We start from the raw sequence: 5,717 nt of genomic DNA, 5'->3' as shown, positions 1-5,717 counted from the left end.
CTGGAGGGGCCAGACCCCAGCCAGCGGTGTCTCCTGTGAACCCTCATGCCGGCAGACGGTGCTGATCACTTGGATTTGTCCTCCCTAGGAAAGCCCTAAGGTTTCCTCGGTGCCTGTTCCACCATCCAAACTTCCTTGTTCTAGCCTTATTTTCCTAAGTCTCAGCATTTCCCCAACATCCTGATAGATGACTCCCTTCCTTGATAACTCCGTGAGAAGAGGTGTTAATGGCTGATCCTAGGGAGACATCAAACCTTGCAGAGCACATCTACGTTTTAATTGTGACCTTAAATGCCTTGCTGCTGCTAAGTCGCTTCAGTCGTGTCCGACTCTGTGTGACCCCATAGACGGCAGCACACCAGGCTCCGCAGTACCTGGGATTCTCCAGGCAAGAACACTGGAGTGGGTTGCCATTTCCTTCTCCAATGCATGAAAGTGAAAAGTGAAAGTGAAGTCGCTCAGTCGTGTCCGACCCTCAGCGACCCCATGGACTGCAGCCTTCCAAGCTCCTCCGCGCATGGGATTTTCCAGGCAAGAGTACTGGAGTGGGGTGCCATTGCCTTAACCCAAAGGAAAAAAACAAAAAAACCGGCTAAGGTGAGACTCTCAGGCACTACCAGAGGACCAGTGGGAAAGCTCTTTGGGGCAAGTGTAATGAGCTTCCATGGCCTTTTTTAAAAAACCAGCTCATCACAGGGTGGCTGGCATCCACTTGGGTGAGAAGCCAGCTGATACCTAAGTCTTTCAAAATGGAGAGTTGTATATTCTTTGGAAGTCCTCTAGGAAACCACGGTAGCTTGCTTCTGGATTTGATTTTCCAACATCAGCAAATCCAAATGTTTATCCCCAGAGTCTTCCTTTAAAATTTTAACTCATTTTCCTCTGTTTATAGCTTAGTGAAGTTGGAAAACAAGTGGGGAAAACCCATCTCATTAAGCATCCCTTTTACACACGTGAAGATGGTAATTAAGCATCATCCTCTGCGGGTAACCTCAACTTCTCGGCGGCTGCTGCTGCTGCTGCTGCTGCGTCACTTCAGTTGTGTCTGGCTCTGTGCAACCCCATAGACGGCAGCTCACCAGGCTCCCCCGTCCCTGGGATTCTCCAGGCAAGAATACTGGAGTGGGTTGCCATTTCCTTCTCCAATGCATGAAAGTAAAAAGTGAAAGTGAAGTCATCTAGACCTCTCTTAACAAGACCCTGTTTCATCCTGCCTTTAGCAGTGACATAACCTTTCACTGGATTCGCTCTGCTCTCCTGCCAGTTTCTCAGTGCAAGGGTTTGTGCTTATTTGCTGTTTCACTGGGAAAACCAACAGTCAGCCCGCCCACGACTGGTCTGCAAAGCTGCCGTTTCCCTGTGGCACTGTCAGTCACCTCCTAAAAAGAAAATAAAACGATCTCTTGGTCTTTTTTTTTTTTTTTTTGAACCTCACCAAACTCCTCTAGTATGAAGACACAAAAGCAGAGGAAGATAGATGTCTTGTTCAGTTCAGTCGCTCAGTCATGTTCGACTCTCTGTGACCCCATGAACCACAGCACGCCGGGCCTCCCTGCCCGTCACCAACTCCCAGTTTACCCAAACTCATGTCCATTGAGTCAGTGATGCCATCCAACCATCTCATCCTCTGTTATCCCCTTCTCCTCCTGCCTTCAGTCTTTCCCCAAATCAGGGTCTTTTCAAATGAGTCAGCTCTTCGCATCAGATGGCCAAAATATTGGAGTCTTGGCATCAACATCAGTCCTTCCAGTGAACACCCAGGACTGGTTTCCTTTAGGATGGACTGGTTGGATCTCCTTGCAGTCCAAGGGCCTCTCAAGACTCTTCTCCAACACCACAGTTCAAAAGCATCAATTCTTCTACATTAACTCTCACATCCATACATGACCACTGGAAAAACCATAGCCTTGAATAGATGGACCTTTGTTGGCAAAGTAATGTCTCTGCTTTTGAATATGCTGTCTAGGTTGGTCATAACTTTCCTTCCAAGGAGTAAGCATCTTCTAATTTCATGGCTGCAATCACCATCTGCAATGATTTTGGAGTCCCCCAAAATAAAGTTAGCCACTGTTTCCACTGTTTCCCCATCTATTTCCCATGAAGTGATGGGACTGGATGCCATGATTTTAGTTTTCTGAATGTTGAGCTTTAAGCCAAATTTCTCAATCTCTTTCACTTTCATCAAGAGGCTTTTTAGTTCTTTACTTTCTGCCATAAGGGTGGTGTCATCTGCATATCTGAGGTTATTGATATTTCTCTTGGCCGTCTTGATTCCAGCTTGTGCTTCCTCCAGCCCAGCGTTTCTCATGATGTACTCTGCATATAAGTTAAATAAGAAGGGTGACAATATACAGCCTTGACGTACTCCTTTTCCTATTTGGAACCAGTCTGTTGCTCCATGTCCAGTTCTAATTGTTGCTTCCTGACCTGCATACAGGTTTCTCAAGAGGCAGGTCAGGTGGTCTGGTATTCCCATCTCTTTCAGAATTTTCCACAATTTGTCATTATCCACACAGTCAAAGGTTTAAATTGTCCTTTATTTTGTACATAGTACTTAACAGGCTATCTTGATGGTAATGGATGCTCATAAAGATGCTTGGTGCTGAAGAATGGCTATTTCAATCCAAACCATCCTTCTCCCTTGGAATATTGCCCATTTTCCAACATTCACCTTCAGCCAGCAGACAAAATGTGACTCTAAGCAAACGCAATTTATGCCCGCTCTTTACTCAGAGCTTAATTCGTTGTCACATTTTTGGGTTAGCTTTTGAAAGCCCAGAGATTACACGTTAGGGATGATTTTCTTGGGTGAAAGCCAGTGCTCTTCAGGATGTCAGTTTCAGAGAAATTTGAGACTTTTATCTCCTTGAGCAAAGCTTTATCACCTCATCAAAGGGTGGCTGTCATCTACTCAGATGAAAAGCAGATAGCTAAGTCCTCCCAAGAGTGGAGTGGTGGCTTCTTTTGAAGGTTCTCTTGAGATACAGAAACCACAGAAACTGCTTTGAGCAGGAGGTGAAAAATTAACAGAAATATAACAATGTTGTGTCATTAATATGATGGTTTTCAGGATCATGGTTTTAGAACTTCAGCCTCCTGGCTGAGAACCCTAACTCCCTCTGGGGGGTGATTCAGGGGTCAAATTATTGCATATTTACATACAGACTCAGTTCTGAGGGGCTCTCTTCCACTCTCCAGCAGTATTTATAACCCCTAAGCCTTATTCCTTTACTTTTTGATACTCCGTTGTGTTTACTCTAAAAGTAAGATATTCCCAACCATAGCCACAACAGAGTAGCCAGCTTCAGGAAACTGACTACTAATGCCACGATGTTATTCAGCTTCTAATCCATCTTCTAGCATTGTCCACCGCCCCAGTAATGTCTCAGAGCGTGCAGAGCAGGGTCACAGCATGCGTTTTGCTGTCACTGAGTCTCTTTTATTCTGGAACGTTTTCCCAACCTCTCTTTGTTGTTCCGGACATTGACATTTTTAAGAATGTAGGTCACTTATTTTATAGACATTTCCTCCAGTTGGCTATATTGGGTGCTTCCTGAGAATTACATTCAGGTAGATTCTGAGGACTCTTCCATGGAAAGTCAGAAATCACAGACTCTTCCAATGGCTTCTCCAATCTCATCTCAGTTCAGCTCAGTCGCTCAGTCATGTCTGACGTGTTCAACTCATGTCCATGGACTGCAGCCCGCCAGGCCTCCCTGTCCATCACCAACATCCGGAGCTTGCTCAAACTCATGTCCATTGAGTTGGTGATGCCATCCAACCATCTCATCCTCTGTCATCTGCTTCTCCTCCCACCTTGAATCTTTCCCAGCATCAGAGTCTTTTCAAACAAGTCAGTTCTTTGCATCAAGTGGCCAAAGTATTGGAGTTTCAGCTTTAGCATCAGTCTTTCCAATGAATATTCAGGACTGATTTCCTTTAGGATGGACTGGTTGGATCTCCTTGCTGTCCAAGGAACTCTCAAGAGTCTTCTCCAACACCACAGTTCAAAAGCATCAATTCTTCGGCCATCAGCTTTCTTCACAGTCCAACTCTCACATCAATACATGACCACTGGAAAAACCATGACTTTGACTAGATAGACCTTGTTGGCAAAGTAATGCCTCTACTTTTTAATATGTTGTCTATGTTGGTCATAGCTTTTCTTCCAAGGAGCAAGCATCTTTTAATCTCATGGCTGTAGTCACCATCTGCAGTGATTTTGGAGCCTAAAAAAATAAAGTCTGACACTATTTCCAGTTTTCCCATCTATTTGCCATGAAGTAATGGGACTGGATGCCATGATCTTAGTTTTGTGAATGTTGAGCTTTAAGCCAATTTTTTCACTCTTCTCTCACTTTCATCAAGAAGCTCTTTAGTTCTTCTTTGCTTTCTGCCATAAGGGCAGTGTCATCTGCATATCTGAGGTTATTGTCATTTTTCCCAGCAGTCTTAATTCCAGCTTGTGCTTCATCTAGCCCAGCATTTCTCATGATGTACTCTGCATATAAGTTAAATAAGCAGGGTGACCATATACAGCCTTGATGTACTCCTTTCCTGATTTGGAACCAGTCTATTGTTCCATGTCCATTTCTAACTATTGCTTCTTGACCTTCATACAGATATCTCAGGAGGCAGGTCAGGTGGTCTGGTATTCCCACCTCTTGAAGAATTTTCCAGTTAGTTTTGATCCACACAGTCAAAGGCTTTGGCATAGTCAATAAAGCAGAAATAGATGTTTTTCTGGAACTCGCTTACTTTTTCAATGATCCAATAGATGTTGGCAATTTGATCTCTGGTTCCTCTCCTTTTCTAAATCAGCTTGAACATCTAGAAGTTCATGGTTCACATCCTGTTGAGGCCTGACTTGGAGAATTTTGAGCATTACTTTACTAGTGTGTGAGATGAGTGCAATTTTGTGGTAGTTTGAACATTCTTTGGCATTGCCTTTCTTTGGGATTGAAATGAAAACGACCTTTTGCAGTCCTGTGGCCACTGCTGAGTTTTCCAAGTTTGCTGGCATATTGAGTGAAGCACTTTGACAACATCATCTTGTAGGATCTGAAAGAACTCAACTGGAATTCCACCACCTCCATTAGCCTTGTTCATAGTGATGTTTCCTAAAGCCCACTTGAATTTGCATTCCAGGATGTCTGGCTCTAGGTGAGTGATCACACCATCATGATTATCCGGGTCGTGAAGATCTTTTTTGTATGGTTCTTCTGTTTATTGTTGCCACCTCTTCTTAATATCTTCTGCTTTTGTTAGATACATACCATTTCTGTCCTTAATTGTGCCCATCATTGCATGAAATATTTCCTTGGTATCTCTAATTTTCTTGAAGAGATCTCTAGTCTTTCCCATTCTATTATTTTCCTCTATTTCTTTCCATTGATCACTGAGGAAGGCTTTCTTATCTCTCCTTGCTATTCTTTGGAACTCTGCATTCAAATGGCTATATCTGTCTTTTCTCCTTTGCCTTTGGCTTCTCTTCTTTTCTCAGCTTGGTAAAGCCTCCTCAGACAACCATTTTGCCTTTTTGTATTTCTTTTTCTTGGGGATGGTCTTGATCACTGCCTTTTGTACAGTGTCACAGACTTCCATCCATGATTCTTCAGGCACTCTGTCTATCAGATGTAATCCTTGAATCTGTTTGTTACTTTCACTGTATAATCATAATTTGATTTAGGTCATAACTGAATGGTCTAGTGGTTTCC

The sequence above is a fragment of the Capra hircus genome, chromosome 24 (genome assembly GCF_001704415.2).
Source record: "Capra hircus breed San Clemente chromosome 24, ASM170441v1, whole genome shotgun sequence".
NCBI lineage: Eukaryota > Metazoa > Chordata > Mammalia > Artiodactyla > Bovidae > Capra > Capra hircus.
The sequence above is the reverse complement of the archived record's forward strand: the minus strand, read 5'-3'. Positions refer to the sequence as shown.